General features: G+C 36.1%; 1 protein-coding gene across 1 annotated transcript in view; it reads right to left on the reverse strand.

The window, feature by feature from the left end:
* The window catches only part of SMYD3 (SET and MYND domain containing 3), a 388,566-nt gene that overhangs the window by 294,194 nt on the left and 67,305 nt on the right, over nt 1-27,067 (reverse strand). The gene's annotated exons all lie outside the window — the stretch shown is intronic.

Below are 27,067 nucleotides of genomic sequence, written 5' to 3' on the forward strand. Positions count from 1 at the left end.
ATAAAGGAGCTGACATATATAAACCTCAGACATCGTCATTCTGAGAACACTTGACAGCATTGAAATATACAGCAGCAGACCCTGGGGTCATGATACTCGCTCTACCTGTAAAATTAAAGGATTTTGACCTTGACACAAAGGCAGGATAAAGCCACTAGCCCCAGACGGTTGGATTCCCTGGGCAGCAAAGATAAATTGTGAAACAATCAAGAGGTGTGCCAAACGGGAAGGAGGAAAGGACACGAGGGATCTGAATTCATAAAGGCAGAACAAAGACGAAGTTCAAAGAGAGCACAGAGATTTTTAAAATGGCTTTCCTAATGTATTTGACAAGCAAAGTTAATTTTTGCACTCAAAGATGTACTTTTTAACTTTAAGCTCTTCTCAGCTTTCAAATTGATTTTTTTAAGATTTGAAATGTCATTTCTAAATGCATCAAGGCATTGAGTTTGTATAACTCAAACCATGCTGACTGAACACACACTACATAGGAAGTAAGCTGAGTAAGTGTTTTGGAGAAGGATGGCCTAACAGAAATGCACTAAGCAATGCTACCACTTCCATGTGAAACCAGCAGGAAACATATCTCCTATATTCACCACCTCTCTTGTTGGAGCCACATCATATATCACCTCAGCTCTTGCCACCTTCATAGTTTTTCTTATTTTCTCCCCAGCTTTTCTTATTTCCTGTCTTTTATTTTCTAACACTCAATCATAATGTAGGTAGTTCCTATACCCATAGAGTGCAAAAAATACTACCCATTTTTTGCACTCTTATGCTCTGCTTTTTATTTTCTCTCCTTGGCCCACTTGCTAGTTTATGCTTCCCCTACAACAGTCACCTGTATTTTAAATGGTCTCCTTTCTACCTGGGAAGCAACCTTTTCAAATACTTACTCAAATCCTTCTCTCTTTGTCTGGCTCTCTGTTACTGGTCTTCACTTCAGTATGCTCTCCTCCTGCTTTGCTACCTGACCTTAAAAAAAAAAAACATTCTTGCAGCAAAACACTAAATGTACCTGAAATATTGTAGCTCATACAGTCTGTTCAAAGACCAGTCAGGGCTGCAGCACCTCAGCAAATGTGACGCCTGCAATCTACCTTTGTTCTGAAATTGCTTTGCTCTGCAAAATTCCCGGTTCCACTTTATAACACAACAGTCATTCCTTATTTTCTTCCAAACTCTTCCCTGACACAGAAATGCACATATTACCCTTGTGGCATGTTAAATACACAGATTCATTTTCAATTCCCAAGATACGGGGTGGGAATGAAGAAAAAGTGGGAAAAGTGAGTGAGGAAGGTCAGCTAAAGTCCACTACAGGCAGATTCCAAAAACACATCAGAAAAGCAAAAGGCAAGTTAAAAATGAAAACCATTTTTTTGCACTTCTTTCCCAAGTTGCAATTATCTCACTTCTGCGCCATAATACTTCATACTTGGGTTTGGCAAAATATACAGGGGAGGATCTAGTTCTGTGCCACTGTGGACTCCTTTGAATGAGAAGAAATTAGTGTTATGTTGGAGTAACTAATCTGCATTTCTTCTGTGTGAAAACAGTTGTGAAATTAGCAGCTATCAGATGAGGCCATGCTCCTACCTCTCTTAAAAGCAAAGCCAAGCACAGCTCCTGATTGCTTTCTCTTTCTACACCTGAGAGAGTTCTTCCTGCTTAATTAGTGAAGAAAGGAGTGATTAAATGGATTATAACCAGTAGGCCTGCAGGAGCACATGTCAACTGAACCTACAGAGAAAGAGAAGTATTGTCATCACTGAGCAGCCCTTCTTTAGCAACACACTTCTTGATACTTGGAAGGAAATCATTATACTTCTGGTTCTGCTGTGTTCTGGACATCTTTCTCTTTACAACATGTTTTATATACAGGATTATGCAAGTTTATATGTCAATTTTTAGGAATCCAGTGGTTTACTTCAGCTATTCAACCTCTTACATACACTTTCAACACTGCTCAAAACAAAACAATGATCTGACTTAACTACACTATACTTCATTTCTTGTAAATTGTTACATGGTGTAAATAACAGTTGAGGAGTGTGCAATAGCTCTGGTTATTGTAATCCATGGAGAGTGTCCATGATTTTCAATACCAGATTATACTTGGACACAGAATGAAAGTTTTAAATGCAAAAAACTCAGAACAACCAGTCAGGAAATTCTGAAAAGAGGGAATGCAGAAGAGAAACACATGTTTATGTTGACCTAAGAACCTCAGAATAATTTCTTTGAGTTAGAAGAGCACATCACACAATGTGGGGGAAGACAAGAGGCCACCCAGTTACAGCAGTTCAGGAACCAAGAGGAACTTTTTACTTCCTTTAGTACATTCACCCCATACCAGGAAATGAGGCTTAACATTTATGACTTGCCAAAAGGCTAATGTTACTGCAGAGTCACACTAACATGTTAAGGATGCTGTGCTAGAAAGACTCAGGAATCCAGCCTTTCTTATAGTCTTGGCAAATTTCTCTGAACAGTCTTGGTAACTATCAATTTCTCCCAGTTAGCTGCCAGAAAATTGATGCTTTTCTGAGGAATCAGAGTGCAATGCTAGAATTTGGAAAAAAAATACTTAATCCCATTCATTATACCAAAGGATGTAGATGCCATCTCTAAAAAGTTACAGACTACAAAATGTGTGCAAAATCCCAATTTTGCTAATAATTATTTCAGTATTCCTGCATCTGAAAAATTCAGGAAGTAAAATGCATTGTATCTCAGGATGACTGTATATTGAAATAAACCATTAATGTCTCAGACTGCTGGTCCAGTAACTTTATGATAGATAGATAAATTGATGTCATTCTGGCAGGGCAGATGTGATGAACAGCAGCTTCATAATGGATGACCCTTTGCTATCAGACCAATTACAAGAAATGCTGAACCAGTAGCACAACAGGAGCTAAGGTGTTCCAGCCATGTGAAACCAACAAATCCCTTGTCTCTTCTCAGCTGGAGGACTGCAGCCCAGGCTCATTAGCTGTTGATAAAATGAAGATTCATCAAGCAAAAGGAATCTCACTTCATCATAGGCAACTGTTTCTGTTAAAATGGAGTTAAGTGTATTTTATTGTTCAGCTGGTTCTCAGAAAATGGAAGGCAGCATCATAATGCAAACATTATTTTGTTGAATTCTTAATGTATCATTTTGCTCTAAAATGCATGCTTAATGCCTTAGCTTTTCTGGCCACTGAACAGCACTACATACAAGTACAATGGCATGTAACAGTCTACTACGAAAATTCCTACAGGCAGAACTTATCAGAACAAGTCAGTGTGGAAAAAATCTGGTTTTATCATTATCTGTTCTGCAAGAGGCAAAGGTTCGCATTGCCGATTTTATGTTTGCCAGCAAATTGACATTTAATATTTCACTAATTCTTCCTCCATCAGATAAGTTTCTTGGCAAAAAAAAAGTGATACTTTCTCATCTTTAAATGTCAAAAATACATTTACTTCTTGGCTTGCAAACACTGCAGACACATAAAATCCAACCACTGAGGGTAACACAATCTCTCTAGGATTAATTATGCTTTTAATTAAATTAAAAGATTCCTCCTTACGTGACCTCCATATCAGTCCCATATGCACGTTATCTCTTCTCAGGCTTGTCTCAGAGGGCAACAGACTCCCCATTACAGAGCTAGATCATTTTGCCTTTTGTTACATTTGCCAGGAGGCTGTTTGGAATTTAATTCTTGTCCTTATTTATGAATTATAACTTCAAGAACAGTTGTTTGTATGACAAATATTCTATGAATTTGAATTTTTACTGCAACAGCTCTTATAGAAGAAAAGAAGTGGATTAGATTTTTGTCTTGTACCCTATTTTTGAAGACAAGTACAATCTGCCTTATAATTAAATTTCATGTGCCCAAAACAAACTATTGTATCTGAATACTAAATACTCTAGACATCTAATTTAAAACATACACAAACATCTGCATATGTATTTTATGCACCAACTTTTTGATAGGCTAAATATTCCTGGGAGGTATCAGCAAGCCAAATAAGTTTATACTGGAAGAAAAATAAAACCAAAAATAAAATAAAAATAAAAAGCAGGCATCCAGTGGATACAAAAGAAGAGACAAACTGCAGTGGCACGCAGTGCTGCATACACAGTAGGTTAAAAGAAAAAATATTGTTCATTAATCATCTTCTGCAGTAGAAGCTAAATAAGATAAACAAACCCCCAAAACTGAATTAGGTACGGTCTGATTAAAAAAGCAAAGCACATGGTGGAATATAAAAGCTGTAAGCAATGTAAAGGGGTCCTTACATGCAAGTGGGTTTGTAATACAATTCTAGATAACATCCCTTTTCCTTTCTGAGCAGTCATAGCAGCAGCAGCATTAGTTTCTTCCAAGGCTGTCACAAAAAATGAGGGACTGGAAATCAAGCTGCTGCACAATGATGAAACAGAAGATAGATTCCTGAGAAGTAGCAATATTTCAGACCTTACCAGTGTTTGTTGAAAGAAAACAAATGGGAATAGGTCTGCTCTTTCCTCCCTGCACTTTAGCACAGCCTCATTCACATTTAGTTTTGGCTTGACACACTTAGTTTGATCAAAGGTGACTGAACTGGATTGTGGGAAGTGGCATCCATCTCTCAGGAAAACCTAAAAAGTACATTATATTAGCTCTCTGCAGAGGTCAGCAAGGCACTGGTTCAGGATAAACTAACCACAGGAAAGTGTACTAACAGTATGAAGGACAAGGAGTGCTTCTCTGAGCTGGCCATCACACCTCCCACTCAAACCCACAGAAAATCTGCAGTACAGCACCAGCACAGGCTTCCATATGTAATGAGCAAGAGTTGGATGGTACAGCTTCTTCCACAGAAAGCAGTGAAGAGGCATGCAATATGACCCTTTAATTTTCAAGACTGGGCACTTATAGGTTAAAAATAAGCTTGATACCAGGATGGATGAAAGCCCTCACCAGTTTTTAACTTATCCAGGCAATTTCTGTTGGCAATAGGAGTGTCAGAGTAGTAATAAGGTTAAACAAATTATTAATATAGCCTTGCTAGGCTCAGAAGGATGATCCAGTGTTGGAATCAGTAAGTCAGGAGTCTCTGAATTCTTCAGAGAGAAATCAAAGTGCAGGGATTGAATTAAAACCTTTAGATGGATTGAAGTATGTTAAGCCACTCACACATAAAGTAGAGGTGTAAGTTTAAGTTTTAGAATAAGCAAGCACATAAGTTAGTAAGTAGAATGAGTTTTAAGTGCTTTTAGTAAGTAAAAGGTCTCAGATGCCAGAGTAGAAGTGCGAGTTCTAGTGAAGGTTGAAAAACATAGTCCTAGATACTAGTGTTTCCATGGAGGCTGCAGGAACACAGTTTCAGACATAATAAAGCTCTAGTAAGAATATTGCTTACATTTTTCAGATAGAACAAGATAGATCATATGAGTAGTTTATACATAACCTAGCGTGCTAATAAATTAGAATTCTAATAGGTTAAGAAGTAATGGTTCGAGTTTGTGTCTTTAGCTTGTTAAGAAGCTTCTATATAAGAACATACATTGGGCAGAGCTGGTGCTTTTTGCCTTTTGCCTTGCTTTTGTTCCTGCTCTCTCGCTGCCATCATCATCACCCAAAGAAGGCAGGAGCTGCAGCAACATCAGCCCTGCTGGGGCCTTCAGGAGCAGCTCCTGCTTCTATTTGAAACTCTGTACCAAAACTTAGCATGGACTTGAACACTTGTTACTCTTTGCCTTTTAAGACTGATGTGCTTTTGCAATAAACAACTTTATAGCAACTATTAGCTGCCTGCTTTTTAAAAGAAAACAACCCAACAAATAGTGCCTAGAGCATCAGAAATTAACCCTACAATCCAGGGCACTACAGGGCCATCAGCCTAACCTCAGTTCCAGGCAAGGTGATGGAAGAGATTGTCCTGAGTACCCTTACCCATGCAGGACAACCAGGGAATCAAGTCCAGCCAACATGGATTTACAAATGGAAGGTCATCTTTGACTAACCTGATCACCTTCTATGAAAAAATTGACTTAATGCTTAAATGCTCTTCCAACCTTGATGATTCTGATTATTGTAGAAGGCCTGGTCCAAATATCTCTTATTATACTTCTCAGCTGACAAAATCTGTAGAGCAGTATCTAATTAGAAAGAAAAAAAGCCCACAAGGCAGAAAACCCTGATATATGAAACCCAGCTCTCTCTAGACAAGCCCCACCATTCAGGTAACTGCATTTACTGTTTTGGGCACTAACAAGCTCATGTGCCCCTCAAGAATGACTAACAAATATTACAAATAGTGCATACAGTTATCACAAAATGATGCCCTAGGGACAACATATGAAAAAATAATTAATTTAAGAAGATTGATTCTGAAAAGCAAACAATAAAGTACATTTCTTGTACCTAAGATTTCCTAATTTTAAAATTAATTATAAGATGGAATGTGAAGTACTGCTTCCTGGAAAGAATAATTTTGGTAATATATTCAGTATTCCTCATTTCAAATTCTTGTTCAGGACTTTTAACAACCTTCTTCATCCAAGCTGTCAAAAGCCCAAGAGCTTTCTCTGCAATGGCTATTCCTGTCCAAAGAAGTGACTCACATTTTAATCTAATGTGCTGAACAGGTGTCTAACAGAGTGGCATTTTCTCCTTACACCGTTAATTACCTCTGCATTTTGACTGAAATGGGGCAAAGTCCCACTGGTGTATTTTTCTAATATGTCTATCACTCTAGCGTGAAGATGCCACCTGCATACTGAAAATCAACATGACTGAACAACAAAGGCAAAACATCTCCTCCCTCCCTGTCATTGATTTGTTCTACTCTATGGGAGAGAGCATCTAATCAGGAATTTTCCAGGAATGACAACCACTGCTCTGCAATTCTTTGACTGGAAGAGCTTATCAGTTAGACAAGAGGCTGTGATGATCCTGGAAACAATGGAACTTCAGTCATTCTTGAGCTCAATGTTTTAGGATTCTCCTACTTACCCTCCTGGTACTGGGAGGTTTTCAGGCTAGATCCTGCCCATATTTTCCATGTGTATCACACAGGTAAGCAGCAAGGAAGATAAGACTTCAAGAAATGTGATTTCACCCTGCTACACATTTTTAGTTGAGGATTACAGCCATAAATCAGATCTTTTCATGGACCAGTGCAAACTGCTGTAACAGACTCTCTTACATTAACTATTTTCAAAGCTACGAGAAAGTCAGAAAGTTCTTGTATAAAAATTTATTTTTCAGTCCAAAGGTCATTTCAATACTGAAGTGCCATCTGTTCATGCTGTATAGAAACTTTTTTTTTAATCATTGCATATTTTAAAATTAATGTTACCCTGGGAAAAACAACTAATTAATAACAGTTGAAAACACAAATTTTAAATGTTGAGATAATTTTTCAAAAATAACTATAAGGTGCTGTTTTATAGAAAAATGTAAACGACTTTTAAATTGGATTGAAAAATGTTGTTTATTTGGGATTTTTTAAATTCAGAAATTTGACTGTTTCCAAACTTGAGGGACAAAATTCAGCTTCCCACCATGCTCAAGATAGTCCCAGCATGCAGTGGCAAGCCATGGAAGGGACAGACATGGATTACTCTAAACTTTAAATAAACACATATAGAAGAGTATGGATAGAAGCCATAACACTTTTTTTAGCCTGGGAAGAAGTGGAAAAAACCCACTCTGTGACTTCTTACAGCCATCTGAATATCTGATAGCAGTAACTGCAACCCAAAAGAATAATATATAGCTTGGCAACCAGAGAAAAGATGCTTTAAACACAGGACAGAGGGGAAAAACAACATACCTCCTATTATTCATCCAAGTGATTTTCCATCCCAATGGGAAATCCTGCCAGTTTTAAAAAACAGAGCTTGTCTTTGGACAAACCTCTGACTTCTGTAAGCAATAGCATGATTTGGAAAGCAACATAAAAGCTAGGAAATTATGAGTTAAACATTGTTTGTGTATTAACAGTAGTCAATCCTCTTTCTTCATAAGGCTTCCAGAGGCTCCCTGATGGACTGTCATCACCATCCAAATTTCATTTGATTCTGATCTATTTTGGTAGACAATTAAAATCCTTTCTTGAAAGTCCTTCTAACCTTATCAGAATATAGTGGTAATGTACTACTACACTAGAAGATTTCCTAGAGCAAAGAAAATCTAAAACTAGTTTCCAAAAAAAGGCTTCCCAGTCCAAATCTGAAGTCTTTTCCCTTTTGGTATCAAAAGAACAGCCCTTCTTTACTTTACAATATCTCAGGTGACAGCAGTTTCCCATTCCAGCTAAAAGAAGAGCAAGCAAACACACCACTTTTTAATGTAAGAGAGGTATGAGAAGAGTAGTAGCAGAAAAGGTTAAAGTATTAAGGGGTTGGTTTTCTTTTTAATTCTTTCTTTTTTAACATCTCCCACAGAGTGGATATCCCAATATCCTGTTATATAAACTGCAACAGTTCCTCATAATTTACCTGTGAATATATTAACCTCTTTATTTACAGATTTCCCCTCAAATCTACTTATGAGGAAACAACAACTTAAAAACACTACAGAAAGGGGGGAAATAAATGGCTGAGGTGTAATGCATACACTTATGCATTATATATACTTCTACATATATTACATATACTTCTATATACTTCTACAGCTATAGTTTGCTGTTCACCCAAGTTTTATTTCCAGGGCAAGTACCACTATTTTTTAAATTACCTCTGTCTGCTAAGACAGAAGTGACCTGGTCTCACTTCTAATCTGCTCATGAAATTTCACCCAGAAGCAGCATTCAACCATAGCAGAGCCAAATTACTGAAGTTCTCATTACTTTCTAGCTGGTGCAGAGTCATGGTTGATATATGAGTCCGTCACTCTCAGCATTGATTTGCAGAGCTCTCTGAATGTCTCTGAGCAGTTCAGTCCCCTTAAAACATTTTTTCCCTTCTCTCTACCATACATCATAAGTCAAATTGTCAAATCTTATTTCAATTTCTTTGCTACATTTAAAATATTCAGCAGGTAAATCATTATGTTTTAGTTATGCATCTTTTTGCCTTTAAAAAGAAAAAAACAACCCAAATCATGGCAACTAAAAGAAGACTAGGGAAACAACTAATGCAGCAATATATTACTTTCATGACTGCCATAATAGAGAATGTTAAAAAAAAATATTGCAGATATATTTTGCTGATGTTTATTGGTTAAGCAAAGACTTTCTTGTGTCCCATTGTAGGCATTGCTCATGTAAGCAGTCTGGGGGTGAAGGTCAATGAATCTTTCACTAAACACTTCATGCTCTCTAGCTCTCCTCTCTGAGTAGACTTACACAGATTGTAATTGCAGGTAAAACACATACAAAAAGAATAAGCCACTTTTTTTCTTTTAAGATCCAGAACCTTAAAGAACACTGCTTAATAGTGCATATTCATTAACAAAACATATTAAATCATAAAATCATTTCTTGACAAAAGTATAGGATGTAAATTCACATAAACAATGAATGACTAAGTAAAATTTCCTTCTAACAGAAACTGCATGAGTTTAATTCTGCATAAAACAAGTTAAGATGAATATTCTTCATGGGAGGTAAGGAAGCTGCCCCCTCAGCATGTTTACCCAACTTGTGTGTGCCTGCACTACATCTTCAGTAGGTAATCAAATGCAAGCATGCCTGTCAAAGGCCAGATGTATTCAGCTGACAAACTGCTTTACTCAACAAGGAAGGTAGCCAGCATTACTCATTTTCTTTTACCTACATCATACTGAAACAACATCTAAAAAAAAAATTCAGAACAAACTATCAACATAAATGTTTGCTAGCACTCGTTACTATAGCTGGCATTTGATTATGCTCTAACAACAAAGGCCCTAGGCAAACACACAAACTACAGGATCTCCACATGTATTGTTTATAATCATTACCACACATGACATAGATTAAAAGACTTTGTTTCCTTACAATTTTTGGTTACTGACAAAAAAAGAGGATGGGGAAGAGAAAAATAAACTTACCTACAGTTCTTGACACCTAATGAGAAATGTTGGCCTAAATAATATTTACTACTAATTTTAGTATGTCTAAATCTAAATTTACTTTCTTGTTGTAAGTGCAAGTATCTGCAGTTCAAATACTCCCTAAAGCACATTCTGAATAGGACCAAAAAGTCTTGCTTAAACAACCTTCTACTTCATCTGTCTTACCTTAAATTTCTCCATGAATATAACGTGCAATAAAGCACAATAAATCTTAACATCTTTTCACTTACTTTCAAATAATTCCCTTGGCTTTCTCCAGCCAAAAACCAATTCAAATACGAGTTACTCTATAGCAAGTATCAGCTTTTTCCTACCACTTCAGAATTGCTGATAAGTAGGTTTCATTTAAAGGAATCTGTTGTAGTAAGAATGAATTCTCAACTGGGTCACTATACTTCATTCAGAAATATCAATATGGTCAGTAAGACTTTTACCAAGAGACATTTAGAATCAGATCTTGAAATACTTTGCTTTTCATATTACAGGATTCCTGATTAATTATTTTAAAACCAAAAGGAATGCTCTATTATATCAAGGGCAAATGTGCGAGATCAGTTAATTTACTGAAAGGTCAGTCACAAATTAGTAATAGCAGAAAGAACTGAAAAACAAACATGCTAAAAACAAACACAACAGGAGTTCTGAACCACCAAGTCCAGCTATGCCTGGACTAATAATTTATTGATGCCACCTTCAAGCCTACTATTTTATTTATTACTTTCACAGACCTGGAGACTTCGAAATTCTATGACCTGCTTTTCCATCTCACAGAGATGAGACTCACTTTCTCTGGGATTGGCTGCAACTGGTTCAGACCCTGACTCATCCTTCTCTTTTTGGTCAGTTGAATGCTAATGCTGTGGCAAGGAAAAAGCAACCATGTGATTAACAAAGGCAAGAAAAGGAAATCAACAGCATCCCCATTTCAGTTTAACTCCCACAGTCATGGACTCATGCATTCAGATACGGTTTGCCCCTACAGCTTTACTATCAGAAAAGGTGAATGCCTCCAGCTCAGTCCTCTAGCCCAGTCCTGGCTGTGTCCCATCTCCCTCTTTACTCTCTCTAGGCTCCTGCAGCCCTGCAAGTGGAGGATGAGACAATTCCACTGGCTGACACTAGCAACACACACACACACACTACCCTTTGGAGAACTAGGTTTCTCTATCAGCAATGTTTCACAGCTAGCTCAGTTTAGTTTAGTGTAGCACCAACACTATTCTATTCATTTCCATTTCTGCCATAGGTACCTGAGGCCAAGGCACATGAAATTCACCAGTTAACACCTTTGCTCTCATCAGCCTGGCCATACTAAATCTATGATTCAAAAATTCAAAGTATAATAAGAACTCAGATACAAATATACTGTTCTGCTAATTTAGGGCCAGGTACACAACCTCAACAGCCAGGCCAGATGCTCGTTTACACAGAACACAGTACAGGGCAACAGTCCAAAATGTTTAGCAAACTTTCAGCACTTCATGGTTGTACAGTCACCTATTAAAAAAAGACTTAAAACCAAAGTCGAAGTGACAGCTACAATGGTGATACAGGTTCATATGGAAACATACAGTGATAATTAATCCCTTGTGAGCAAAAGCGGGCTTAGTCCTATAACAAGATAATTGAAAACTGTCAATTTTGTTCTGATTTTATTTTTGGATAGTGATCTAATGTTTAATTATATTCATTTGGTAGTTGACTGGCACTTTTTATTATACCTGCCTTCACCTGAAACCTCTTGAGATTCTTATGTGAATGCATTAGAAATCTTATTGAAAAATGTGCTTTTAAACAGAGTTTCACTTCATTGTTTGAGATTAGAAATAAGATTGTGTGGACTAAAACATGCTGTCTCTGCTATATAAAAATCATTGATCTTGTTTGCTAGAAACACACAAATCAATACAGCAAGTATAGATTGTAATAGAAAATATAGACATATACATTTGATTCATGAGAGGAAATAAGCAAATTCAGATAGCTCAAGGATTACTTTTTTTGTGATAGAAATAATTTTAATGGCAGGGAGAACACATTCTTTCCATTGTTTATCAAGGACTGACTTCATAGACTATTTTTCCCACAGAAATATCACTTTTCTGCTGTTTTTACACAGCAGACTGTATTTCATGCTTCAGAATACTAGATTTTGGCAACAACACATTTTTCTGAAGCACCAACAAGAAAATAAATGAGAATATGGGAAAATAAATAAATAGAAATAAAATAAAATCTGTAAAGAAGTTGGCATAGGTCTGGAGCTTCTTATGGAGAATGGATCAAAAATGCTAAAGAAGACTGAAGAAACACCTTGGGAGGAAAGGGTCTTATTTTACCTGTTTCTCTCTTTAAGGAGTCAAATGCACATGAAAGAGGTCTCTGTCCAAAAGGAGGAAGTGGTAAAGACAAAGGAGTTATTTCAGCATTTTAGTGAGATTTGAATAGTTTGAAAAATTTATAGAACCTTAAGGTTCTCCTTTTTTAAGCAAAAAAGCTCACTCACCCTCATCACAAATATAATTTCCTTTAAGAAACCTGTAAGGTATTCACATACAGCATCAGTGTGGTATCTACTTCACTTAAAAATTTTATTTTTCTTTCTTCAATTGTTTAATTTAAATATACCACCAAGGAACTCAGAAAGTTACAGAACTAACTTATTTTGTGGAGGTAAAAATTCAAGCTATTATAATTCTAATTATTTTCTTGACATCCATTGTATGTTGCTTCTCAATTATACCATATTTTCCTATGTGTCTTCTCACCAAATGCATTTAATTTGACTCACACACTAAAAAAAAAAATCATTTAAATGTTACTAAGTGATGTTGACTGATAGTACACACAAGTACTAAAAGACAGTCCTGCATTTTATTTATGACTATATTATTTCCTGATGCAATATGTGATCTGTGGTTAAATACATATTGCCTTCCTTCATAAACAAATATACACAGAGGAATAAATGAAGAAATGGAAAGTATTTAATGAGGAAATATCTCATGAGAATTACAAATGTTGGGAGAAAGGTATTTTTGCTGTTTTTTTCAATCTTAGGGTATGCTTTTTTTTTTTCTGGTCACATTTATACCATGTTCAGATTTCTTAGTGGAGGGGGAAGTTGCTTATACTACAATAAAAGTTCCCAATGGTAAATACTCTCTTCTAGAAAAGTTAAGAAATGTCATTTTAACATCACACTATTTCCTTTGTCTATTGTTTCTCATTTGCAACTATTTGAGGAGGGAGGTACATATACTAAGATACACAGAGTATTTGGACAAAAACTGTGCCTCCTTTACAGGTAGTACCTTTACAGATGTACAGGGGCTAGGATAAGGTTATGAAGTCATTTCATCATATGTTTTATAGGAAGCTGTTTTACAGGATTTTCCTCAAACATAACAAAAAAAATTATGCAGCATTCCTATGTGACAAGAACTATTAAGCAGAAATGTTATGGTTTAGACAAGTTGTAAAACCATAACTGTAAGGCCTATATTTCCAACAGTTACAATATTATAATTTGATTTGACCTTTTTTTAAATGAAATAGCTTCATGTTTCATTAAGGAAGTTCACAAGTTCATTTTAAGTGACTACAAATAGCAAACTGTTAGTTCCTCATTTAGTAGTGTTGAAACTAGTAGTTAAAGGATAAGAAATAACTGGAATTGTTCTTTCATAAAATGCCTGAGATACCTGGGTCTGCATATGATATTCAGCCAGCACTCTGCCTTGGTCTAAAGGAATAGTATTCCACAGTAGTAAGGCTAGCTCAGTATTTCCCATTTTCAGCACCAGATTTCATCTCTATAATCTCTAATCAAGCAGTGCATGAAAAACCATTAGTAAGCATGTCATCAGCACAGCAGAACCTTGTCATAACTCAAAACTCGAAATATTTGGCTAAATCTCACAGCAAATATAAATTGGCATATTAAGCATTTTTGTCCTCCAGCTCTTTTTTTGTGACTTCTGACCATGTTTTAAGTACCCACAATTCTTCACACCCTACCTCCTAAAACATAATTTATTAGAGCATTCTTTCACCAGCAAATCTAAGGCAGGGAAAGGTTACCCTCTGTAGTTTAAGGGGAAAAAAAAGGCAAAAAACTATACTATGTCACCAAAAAATGCACAAAACATACATTTATAATACACACCAAACCAGTTATGTCTTATGGAGATCTGACAAACATAAGGAAGAATACCAAAATGGGAGCATTTGCAATCACTGATTCAGAAAGACAAGCTGAATTGGCCTGCATCCACACAGCACACCAACACTTTAAAATAAACATTAAATAGTGGCAACTATTTGCTCTATTTGCTCTTCAAAATTCCCACAATCTAGCTACAGACAATTGGAGCCCTCATCCCCATGAGGACAGTGCAAAGATTTTATGGCCCCTCTTCTGTTCAATAAAAAGACATACCTGGTATGTTTGAAGGGAATTTTGGTCAGGCACAGTTTAATTACACTGATATCCTTTGTTCTATCACACTGACTTGTGGAAGAACTGAGGGTTGCAATCATTTCTTCGGTCTTGAACCTCATGAATCAGACCTACATCCTTCACTGGAGCTACTGACCCCCTGCATGAATGCAGCCAGAAGCTGGACCAGATGCAGATGGCCAAAGCTGCTGAGGCAAAACTGAGCTAATGCCAGAAAATTATGGAAATCAATCAGAACAATAGGGGATTACTTCAATACTTGTGCTTGCCAGTACTAACAAAATTATTGTAATAAGAGTATGGAGCCTTGCTCTGAGGTAGAGCAATCAAGACACAGTGGCATGGCTTCTAAGAAGGCAAAATTGGTAGGAGCAGTGGCCAGGTGAAATCAATGCAGAAAATATTGTTACTGAGCTGGTGAAACAGATTTCTAACAGGACAGAAGGAAACCTTTCCTCTTCTTAGAGTAAATACATGGTTGGTCTTTTACAAAAACTTTAAAGTAAATTTTAAAGAGAAATCCCCAGAAAAAGTCTATGTTTCAATCAAGTGATTAAAGTGTGCACAACTGTTCTGGGGAAGAAATAAACTGCATTTCTTTTCATACAAGATCACACCTAAGGGTCTCACTAATTCTTGAGAAACTCCAAATGGAGTAAGTAAGCACTACTTTTTAGTCTCTTCTGTTCATACAAAGAAATATGTAAGAAAAGACAGTTCTAGTTATGTTCATTGCTATATTTACCAAAGACTGTCAAATCAGGACCAGATTACTCTAACATAATCCAGCCAGACCACACAAGGCCAGCTAAAAGCTGAAGGCACTGCAGAAAACAGCTGCTTGTTTAACTTTGTTATATGCTGGCAATACAATACAGCTTGCCTGTAGGTCGGCTTCTAGCTCTATATTGTTTCTCAGAGGGCAGGTACTGTTTAAAACCCTACACAGGGTACCATTTGTCTACCACCAAACACCCAGCTAACACTATACTTAATAATCTTTGAAGAAAAACCATAAATGATCAAGTGTTTTCTATAAAAAATCCTTGATTCCAGAGCTCATTCCTCAGCAGAAGGCAAAGCCTGCCAATTTTACCAGACCAAGCTTGCATTTTTTCTCCTCACATGGGAGGGAATACTGGCTGCAGGGCTTACTATGAAAATTGGTTAAGCATCATTGAGTGAGAATGTCAAGATTTTCCTTGGGATGTGATGTGAAGTTGTAGCATATTTTTCAAAAGTGTCCACAACTTTTGCCTGCTAGATTTTAAAGAGCATAATCTCCTATATTCTTCATTGAAGTTTCCTTCTCACTTCTAAGAAACATTTCCATTTCTATCAGGTCAAAAATCTACTTCTAAAAATCACCTGCATAAAATGACTGCACAGACATAGATTTATGATAACACAAAGAATTTTCTCGGAATATTTTGATTATCAGGAAGAACATCAAAAAATTACTTATCTCCAAATATGAGCATTAATATCAGCATTAATTTTGTCAGTAAGCCATAAAAAAATGAGGTTACTGTGTTTTTGAACTTGCTGTATCTCCCTCTGACAGTCACAACTCTACCAAGCAATTCTGCATATTTATTTCCTCCTATGAAGCCAAGATTTACAAGTTTTAAATAAGCTTTTGTGCAATTATTGAATATCCATTTATCAATCAGTTTTGTGACTTCCTAATACAAAAGGCTTACATTTGCACAAATCCAAGGTTTGCTACCACAATAACTGGAAAATAAGTTACTTAAATATTTTGAAACATTTTAGCTGTTTTCACTTACTGGAAGTGAACATTGGACTTAATTCCAAATGAAACATTGTAGGGACAACATCCTTATCTAGTCATGCAAGTAAGTAACAAGCTAGTCCTATCTGAAGGGGTACAATGAAATTGTGCATGGGGGGAAAATGTTATTATTAAAATATTTTGTCATTGCAAAACCAATGTCTAGATCAAGACCATCCATAGTATTTCTATGACTATAAACCCCACAGGAATATTTGTTGGCAATTCTACACTGTATGAAACCACCATTTCCTGCTCTTCCTCCAGGAATATATGCCATGATGGGGTAAAAGCTGGAAAAAAATACACACACACCTCACCTTTGCTTCTCATCATTAGCCTCTCCTTTCACTAGTACCTAAACTAAAATCTTTAAATCCTAGAGAACAACTTGAGGAGTGTTTTCCAGCTACTTCTACTGTGGCACATGTGACATTTTGATAAAGAATTATCAAGAGAGCACAACATTACCAAATCTTTCTGAAGAAGCTAGTAAGTTAAAACTTCAGCTTCAGAGTGAGTAGCATACAGCTTCTGACCTCTATGTGTTTTTTACAGAGAAAGTAACAAAAGCATTGTCAAACTCAAATAGAGTCACATGAAATGTCATCCAAGCATAATGAAAACAATCATCTGTAGTAAAACACAATACTGTTGTAATCTGTTGGATGGAGGGAGAAAAATACTGTCTGTCATACTAAGCTTTTAAAACAGAAGACAGTGCTTTCTACACACTGACTGGTTTAAATAATTCCTTTTGTTTTCTTCAACTTTTAAATAAATGAAAATAGAATAATGAAGACTTTAGAACTGACTCTTTAAAAATCCCCAGAAGTTTGTCACTCTACACCCATAAACAATTTCTCTTACAGCAAGAATACGTGGCTTTGGCCAAGTGAAGATGCAATTCACAGGGTAACAATACAATGGAATAAATATTGACTGTATTGAAATAAAAAGTTTTGGGACATCCCAACATCTTATAAACAGCTGTAGTTCAGCCTAGTCTTTTGTTAGTGCTTGGGCACATGAATAAAGTCATCATTGCCTGCAAAGACTCTCACTAAAGTATTGAATAGCACAAGGTCAAGAATCTTCACTGTGAATCAAACATCAAAAAGCATGTACAGGAAATATTCTCATTTTCAATGAATGCTATGATAACTAAAATTCTGCAAGGCTTTTAGTTAGCATATTATATACTTTTTTTCTTAATTTACATGACCAAAAAGATAAAACTCAGTTTAGTAGCAATATTATCTTTCTCCACTAAACACATAAACTCATCAATAAAACCCTATGAATACTTTAGCAGGGATTTATTTTCCATAAGGTCATGGAATCACAGAATCATTTAGGCTGGAAAAGACACTGAAAATCAAGTCCAACCATAAACCTAACACTGCCAAGTCCCTAAGTGCCACATTTACACACAGTTTAAACAGCTCCAGGGATGGGGACTCCAGTACTGGGCAGGTGCTGTTCTTGCTTGACAACTCTTTCCATGAAAAAAAAATTCTTAATATCCAACCTAACCCTTCCTTAACACTCGAGACTGGAGGCTGTTTCCTCTTGTCCTACCAATTGTCACTTGGAAGTCATCACTCAGATCTTCCCTCTGCCACCTTTTCTACAGACTAGATCAGTTAAAACTGATTTGGTAAGTCACCCATATATTGTCTTTATGGAGAATATTTTGTACTTGACAGTGACATTATCATCAGGACAAAGTGGAAAATGACTGATGCACACTGAAACTTTTATTTTTAATTATCGATTGATCATCTTTATGGTGAGAAAAAGATACTGTGGCATTAAAATAAAGAAAATATTAAAAATAACTAAAGCAAGACCAAACAAACTCCCATCATACATTTTTTATATTAAACACACTAAAAAACAACAGCAAAAATACAGACTGGTGTTATGTATTATTCACTTTTTTATAAATATAACTGCTAATATTTTAACCAACAGCTCTATATTCTCATCTACAGATCTGCTTTGTGTAGCAGGCATATACACGATTCCTCTGAAAGGACAAAAATAATTTATTTGTTCACTTTCCCACATAAAAATCAAATGCAGATAATTTCCATCTATTGACCATAAAATCCACATCAATAATCAGCCGCCTCCTTGCTAGCAACCATTAGACTTTGTTTCTGGAAAGTATAGAGCTGCAGTTCCCAATGCTCTCCATCGATATCAGCAAAGCTATCTGAGTAATTTTAGACCAGTTAAATTATTTTCACATGGTATGGAGAGAGCATATGAACAAACAAAAAAGAGCAGTATGCATTATAAGGTTTAAGATTGACAGTGATTGCTACAATTTCATACACCATTTAATATCCATCCTGTTTAATAACATCATCTATTTGAAAGATTTCTAGGCATTTGAAACATGTAAGATTTAATTTCACTCTGTTAAGGGAGTTTTAATTCTTATTTTTATTAGCGTGAGTTGACATGGGGAATCCCAGCAGTAGGCTCACAGATCATCAGGTTACTCTTGATAAAAACAGGATTAACAAACCATCATTAAAGGACAGCTATTCCAGGTCTAAACAAATGTGAATTGCAAGCACAGTAACATGTTTCTGACCAGCCCACACCAGATTATTTGTGAAAACAGGCAGTAAATACACAGAGAGAGAGATCTTTCCACCAATATATCCATCCCAATACCCACCAACCTCTGCCTTAGGAATTTCCTGAGCCAAAGGCTGTATTCATTTTAAAACTGACAGTGACTTTTTTTTCAAATCAGCAGACCAGCAGTCACACTAGTATAAGACATGACAAATCTGATGTTACCTTCTCCCCTCAGGCCTTACCTTTTGATCTCTGACTTCTTACAGATAACAGTACTACAGCAACACAGCATTAGAAACACAGGATGAAACAGCTCCCACTGCTCCACCCAACTTACCAAAGACCAATGAAGTAGAAATATCATATCAGAGCAGCCAGATGGTACCACTGATGAGGGAAAATATTCCAAAATCCAAGGTAACAGCTGTCAAGGCAAACCTGCCAACTTGTAACTGGTCTGTAGCTATCCAGCATCTTGGATCCAATGCATATGGACCAAAAATAAATAAAAATCACCAAATGAAAACTTTTACTTGTCCTTTTCTACTCCTTCTCCCTCTGCCCCACCCCCTCTTTTCCTCTATCTTCTTATCTACAACAGGGAAAGTGAATATTAGGGCTCAGCCACAAGAATGAGTTGCCATTTTTTCTGTACCATGCCAATCCAAAATATTTTTAAGTTAGTAAAAATATTCTAGAGCATTTCAGAATCTCATGAATCTCTTGGTCTGTTTGGTATAGCAACAAAATCAGTGAAAATCCCCAAATTTAAAACACTAGGTGTTTTACTCCTTTTTTAAAGGGCTTCATTAAAACCATTTGCCATAAGATCCAAAGCTTGTTTACTGTGAAATGCCATATAAAATGCAACTGGAACTGGAACGCTGGCCCTTTTCTCATTGATCTGATGTCTCCCTACCAGAAACTAATTGGGAGAACAGGAAAAGTCCACCCAACCCTTTATCTCTGCTTTTCTTGCTTCTTTTTTCTAGGCATGTCAAGCAGTTTCTTGGTTTTCTACTCTCACCCTAACAGTTATTATTTTCTGTATTTAAATAGAAAGAAAAAAAGGGAGTCGAGTCAAACATACAAGAGCTTATTTTTTAAGCTTCAGGAAACACCAATCTTTTAAATTATAATAGTGTTTAAAAAAGAGCAAATGATTGTATTAATATTATTATTTCACAATATACTGACCTAGTTCAGCTTCATTTATTTGATGTTAACAGGCTGTTGGACAAACCAGAGCTTTGATGTGAACTAGTTCTACCCTTTACAAACGGTTTAGTAAGAGAAAAGGAACAAATAGAGCCTTTGTTAACAAAGCAGTTTCTGAAGACCACATTTAAACACCAGTCATGTTATTCTAAACAGTCCAAATTGGCCTGCAAAAGCTTGATATAGCCCCTTTTGATAAAGACAAATGAGTTTGAAAACTAATCTATCAAAATGGACTGTGTTTAGTCAAAAAACAAAAAGCCACTGTCAACAACAACATCCTTTTAAAGAAAGCTAAAAAGTCTGCCAGCTTTTAATTCATGCACAGTAACCTACTGCATCTGGCTTTCCAAGGACAAGCCCAACCCTATAATTACCCAGCAGTCACAACTAGTTTTCCTAACAAAGCTGAGCCTACACAGAAATACCAGTTATAATAAAGATGCATTGAGATTATTCCTCTTCCCTGTGTTTTCCAATGCTAAAAAAAGGAAATCTCAGATAAATGCCAAAAGGAATAAAAGCACAAGCAATTCAATCCTAGATCATGTCACACATGATCAGCATTTCCTGTTTTCTAGCTCAGCTTCCACCAAAGGCAATTATACTTTTTCAATTATAAGAAAAAAGAGTCCCATTAAATCTTACATCACTTCTGTAGCATACTTTTTAAAGGGCAGAAATAACTCCACTGCAACCATAAAATTCATGAGGGATTTTGCTGAAAATTTCTACATCATGTCATGTCCAAATATAACTCCTGTCTTCACAAAAGCAGCAGGGTGATAGCAAATCATGCTCAAAATAAACTGATTATTTCTTATATTCTTGTTTAATCTCCATGTACTGGTTTCTTGACACACATAGAGTAGCATTATCCAAAATGTAGAAAGCAGTTACAAATAACACTAATATTGTTTACATTATGGATTATCTGTTAATCCAGTAATACTGCAAGAAGAGAAAATAAACACTGTGGTGAAATGTCTTCTTTATTTTGTTTTGCATCATATTAAAAAACCCATGTTCAAATGACCTTGGGATTGTCTCTTCTGCTCCCTTCAAGCCTCCCTAGCCTGTAGGAGATGCCCCTGCCTACACACATGTTTTGCTTGCAACAATGCTTTCCTGCAGCCAGAAACTTCCACAGGAAATTCTGCAAGTGTGGCATTGCCAGGCTCATTTGGACAGACCTTTCATAAAAGAACAGCAATACTAAAGCTGTTTATGAAGTTTTAAGTATCACAATGGCTCTCCTCCTTTTCTGTGAAGATGGTGCATTTCAGTTAGGAAAAAGAACAACACTGATTTGAAGTCCTTAGGAATTCTTTTGTAATAAACACACCACTCAACTCAGTATTGTTATCCTGGCCTCATCTCTACATGTGTATAAGACACAATTGCTGGAAAACTATCAAAATTACTTCAAAATACTTAATTATTTATTTCACTGTCACTGACTTATTAAAATTTCAATTTGCCATTTGCTTGGAAATAAGTAAAAAATAAAGATTCTTATTTGTATTTAATCTAACAATCTTTTTCAGTTTAGGCACTAACAGTTCCTTATAACTAAGGGAGTTTCAGAAATTCCCCAAAGCACTAATTTATTAAAAGATTTTTATTCAAAATATTTTGGCACAATCCAAAAGCTATTTAGGTTAGACAGGTAGGCTGTTGGCAAAAGTTGTTGAAGCTTAAATTACTAGACTTCAGACAAGGAATCTGTCTCACATTGGAAGATATAAAAGGTAATTGCTTCTTTTAACTCACCAGCTACTAGGAATACATCTGAAGTAAGTTTTCCTGGGTGCAGTCCATTAATACAAATAACTGCATAATCAAATGCTGTTTACAGGGTATCTTTTAAATCACATGGTAGTTATGAATAGATGAACTGTAGCTCAATATTTTTAATTTACAGTATATTTTCTATCCCTTATGCTTTTGCACGTAAGTATTCAAACTTATTTCCCAATTAGTCAGTCACAGAACCACAAAGCCCTCAAAAACTGAAATGTGCTAGAGTTAATTTGGGGAATGTTTCAACCTCAGAATGAAGCAGCAAATGAGTTCATTTTCATCTGCTGCTTTTCCTTTCTCAAAAGAAGCTATCAATGACAGCTTCCCTGGCAACAAGGCACAAACACACAACATCACTGGTTCAAGCAGCTAATCAAGGACAGATGTCTCAAGAGAGCATCAAAGGAGCTTTCTGCATTTCCAAGCATGTCTTACTTTTCTACAAATAAAAATATCCCTATAGCTAGGAAATCCAGCTGAATTCTCAAAGTAAAGACAAGATTTTTTTCCAGTCCATCTTTCTATACTTTAATTACAGGTTCCCTGCCAGTTTAAATAAAGGAGCAGACACATTTGCCACAGCCATATGGAAGCATCAAAGAGCAAGACTGTTTTCATGGGAAATACTTCTAAAGTAGTTTTCATCCTAACTTCCAAAGTACTCTAACATTCCCTTATGATGCTGAGTGCTTTAACTTCTAATAATCACATCAATAATATTTTCAAACTGGTTTCGGAGTATTCTGGCATAAAGTCAAGCCTCATTAAAGGTCTTCTCTCAGGGTTTCAAACATCATAGACTAACATGCCCCCTTCTGTAGAATGTACATGTACAGAAGTCTTGTGTTGTCTATAAGACTTCAGTTTCATTTTCCCTAGAAAATGCATCTACATCAATAAAACCCCAGGCAATTCTGATTTCAGTTACCTTTCTTTTGCATAACAACATATGTCTGTTACATATGTGAAACAGCTTATTGAACAGATTATTGAAAACTTTTAACAGCATATGACTACAGTGTAACATTAATTAGTAACACTTTAATAATAGCAGTGTTAATTAATTCTTCCTAAGATATAGCAAAACAGCATGTGCAATGCTGCTAGTGTTAACATTCCATGGTGTACTTTTCACATTGAACATACATTGTGCTGATCATAATTCCAACATAACATCTCCCAGAACACAGAAGAGCTAAGACAAATATGTGGAGGCAGATTGATTTACCAAGACAGAATGACGTGTGAGTGCATGCCACAGCTTCTGGCAACAAATCAGTGCGGGGAAAATTCAAGTTTTGTTCCCTGTTTGCTCTTAAGAAGCAATGAGTACATTCACATCTTGTTCCAAATTCCATTAAATCAATGATGGGGCTCTCAGTCTACTAGAATCTCAACATACAAGGTTGAACACGAGGTCACAGGGTCAGAATGGATACCCAAGTCAAGCAGCACACATATGCTTGGGCACACGATCCCCAAACAGATCTGCAATCTGGACCAGAACAGTAGATCACCATCACTATGTAAAATTATCTTTCAGCCTTAAAAATCTTTCAGGCATTCTGGATATAAAATCTGTTGGTTTTCTTTCACAGAGATCCAGTTATAAAATCAGTGCTAGTGAGAGAAGAGCAAAATTGACTATTTAAAAAAGGCTAGTTAGTTTCTAAAAAGACCAAGTGAATACTGTAGGATCCCATGGCCAGATCTTTTAATGCATCTTTTTTCCTGAGAACTCAGCTTTACCCGGAACAATAAATCAAAGTCACTTTGCCTCATTATTCTAAATTCCACAATTGGTCGTTACCTGTATTTAATCAATATAATTTGCTTTGATGAGCTAGAATAGTCACCTGCCCTCCCTCTTGAAGATCCTCCAAGTTCTCTGTGCAATTTTGATTCTAAAAAGTGGGACTCAGAGATTCTCATTTGCTAGTAGTAGCACCGTAACAAGTAAGCAAATTTTGCTGGTCTAAAGGAGTTGTTTCTTTTTCTGCCATAAAGAACTAAGACAACTAACATCTCCCCACTGAAATGGCAGAAGATGTACAACAGCTGCCCACTGCAAAGATGAGACACTAGGAGAAAACTTGCCAAGCTGCAAATACACACCTTAATTCATATTGCTAGATGTAAATAAATCATTTCAGGAGACCCAGTGAGACTTCTAATCACTAAGAATACTAATTATTACAGAATTATCATCAGACAATCAAGCATTCCCTACTTAATCCTAGCTCAAGTAAAAATCAATTGCCATTGAATGACAGCATGTAACACACTCCTAGCTTCACATCTTGAAAAGCTGACTGTGAGATCTCTGGAGTAAAACAGTTCAGGAAAAGGCAGCAGATTAATACAAATTACTGTTATTATGTACTTGTTTGATACAAAAAGTGGGATGCAACAAGCTTCATCTTATTTCTGCCTATGCACCATTCCTCCCTTCCACCACAGCAATGCAAAAATGCAGTCCAGAGAAATCTCCTCAAATTGCACACTGAAAACACAACTCCAATCAAGGGGGTGTCAGCAAGACAGCGTGATTAAAACCATATAGCAACATATATTCACAACTTCCCACTTCCCCTTTGTGTATAATTAAATAATTAATTATTAATAATAATAATTTATATAGAATATGATGAACTACACAGATTAGTAGGAACTCACCAGCCTCTCATCATCTCCATTTCTCACACTTTGGCACATTCACTTAAATTTCTACAAATATCTGTATGCTCATCCCAAAAAAAAAAACCCAAGAGATGCTCTGACAAAAAAACAGTGGTGCTCAAAGGTTGTCTCAGACCTAACTGGAAAACAACATGCTCCTTTATAAGCAGGCTTGTTTTTCTCTTTCTGTGCCTTTCTTATGAATCTTCACATTCCTCTCATCTATCACATCTAGAAATTGAATGAACAGAAAATTTAATTTGCAAATGTAATTTCTTGTGAATCTACAACACTTAGATAGTAGTAAAAAGAGTTACTAGAAATCATATAATTTTGGATCTACTAAACTGGGCTGGTCGGTTTGCTTATATCATGGACAGGGTTGCCAGCATAAATTTTATTTATTCTGTTGTCTGTAGTGCAATTCCTTGATCTGAAGATAAAAGCTTCAAAGAAATACAACTGGCAGCCCTATGCTTGGAAAGTAGATGTGTATATGCTCACTCTTCTCCCAAACAATCGGCTACTTCATGGTCAAAAATCTTTTACTGCTGTGGAAACTCCAGCTCTTTCTGTTTCCTTTTCCAGCAGATCTCTACCAATGGATCACTTTCTTCCAGAATGCAAAGCTACCAGACACATCTCTATTTATTTGGCAGTGTTTTTCTGTATTTACACAATTTGTGTGGTTATGGAGGTTTAAGATCTCTCTGGTCTTGTACCCAGATACAGATCTGCTTTTAGCCCTGACCCAAGAGCATGCACTATGATTTATTACCTACTGATACTACAGCAACATCCAGGGCCATTGTGAGACATCAGAACTCTACCCAAATTCAGCTGCTTCCAAGGTGATGCAAGCTTGCAGATAAGAACCATTAATGTTGTACAACATCCTACTCAGTCCTTTTTGTTTACGTGTTCCTATATTCTCTAATTTCTGCCATGACAAGATATTACAAAGACAGTTTAATATATAGGAAGCACATCCATTAACATCATCATTAAGTCAAGAAGTTTTTTTGGTATCTGTGTAAAGTTAAAGTTAACCAGGAAAAGGTATTTTTCAAAACCACAGTTAACCCAAATTGCTTCTATTTTTTATACCTTGTGGCTTAGTCATGCTGAAGATGATGGTGCAAATCTTGCTGTGATTCTCAGCAGCCACTGCTAATTCATTTCAAGTATATTCTTTTTATAGGAGATGGTTAAATGCACTTATTCTTGATTTAACTATCAGGTACAAAGATGTTAAGGCAATAAGCTGAATTCTCTTCCTGGTCATTCCTGCCATCACTCAGCTCTGGAGTCAGCCTAGGTACATCATTCAGGCAACTGGACAAATTGTGGTCCTGAGTAAACTCACAGAATGGGGGCAAACTGGTGAAGTACTGCACTAATCTTTATCACTGGAGTTTTTCAGAACTATGGCTTTCTAATAAAATTAACTGGAACTTACATTAAAAATTACCATCTGACTGTCTGATATATCTAAAAGGATAGCTTAATGGAAAAAAAATGCTATGGAATGAGAAACAATGATCTTGTATCATTAAGGCAGCAAATTATGTTGGACTCATATCTGTCATTGGTCCAAATCCACAAGGAAAATTCCAAAACTATCATTATATTCTCACAAGCTGCTTCTTCAGCTACTATATGAATTTTTTTATAAAACTATAGACTGTACTTCACTTTTTAATTGGCAAAAAAAATAGTCAATACATGCAACACTGATTATAAAACCTAGGCAAATGAAATCTCTCGTTTAGAGAGATACTTGGTTCAGATTTATGTCATTTAAATTATCACCAGGATAATGGATATTGTCTCAGGTAAAAAGAAACCCCAAAAATATTTTTAAAAAGCCAAAAAAACCCCAAAAAAGTTGGAAGTTAAAAAGCAAGACAAGCAATTCTATGCTGTTGCAACAGCTTCTCACTATCAGCCAGCTCACAGAATTCTACTCATAAAGTATAAAAGCAAACATGACTCTTTCAGAAGATTAGACACACAAATACACACCATGCAAACTGCTGTTTAAAATACTGATTTTTTTTAATTTGAGAACAAGCTTCAAGGCTGAAATTACTACAAAATGAGAAATATGTCAGCATTACTTAGTCTATATAATTTCTGCATACCAGAAAACATTGATGTCACAGACAAGGTATGTACCCTTCTTTACTATCTTCCCAGACTAAAGACCCAAACAAGGACAGTAATTTTCACCTACAACACTGAATGGATGTTGACAAAATGCAGGTTAGCACTTCACTGTTTCCATCTTGATTAGGAGCAACACATCACCACATCCTATCTATTTACATGATGAAACTCTGACTTCAATGACTTTGTGATGCATAAAAATACCCATCAAAGAGTGAACATCCAATCCACTTTGCTCTAAAAGTTGTATGAAATCTTGGCCTTGATGGTAATAGAAGAAGAAAGAAGATG

This window comes from Sturnus vulgaris, chromosome 3 (assembly GCF_052056855.1).
Source record: "Sturnus vulgaris isolate bStuVul1 chromosome 3, bStuVul1.hap1, whole genome shotgun sequence".
Classification (NCBI taxonomy): domain Eukaryota; kingdom Metazoa; phylum Chordata; class Aves; order Passeriformes; family Sturnidae; genus Sturnus; species Sturnus vulgaris.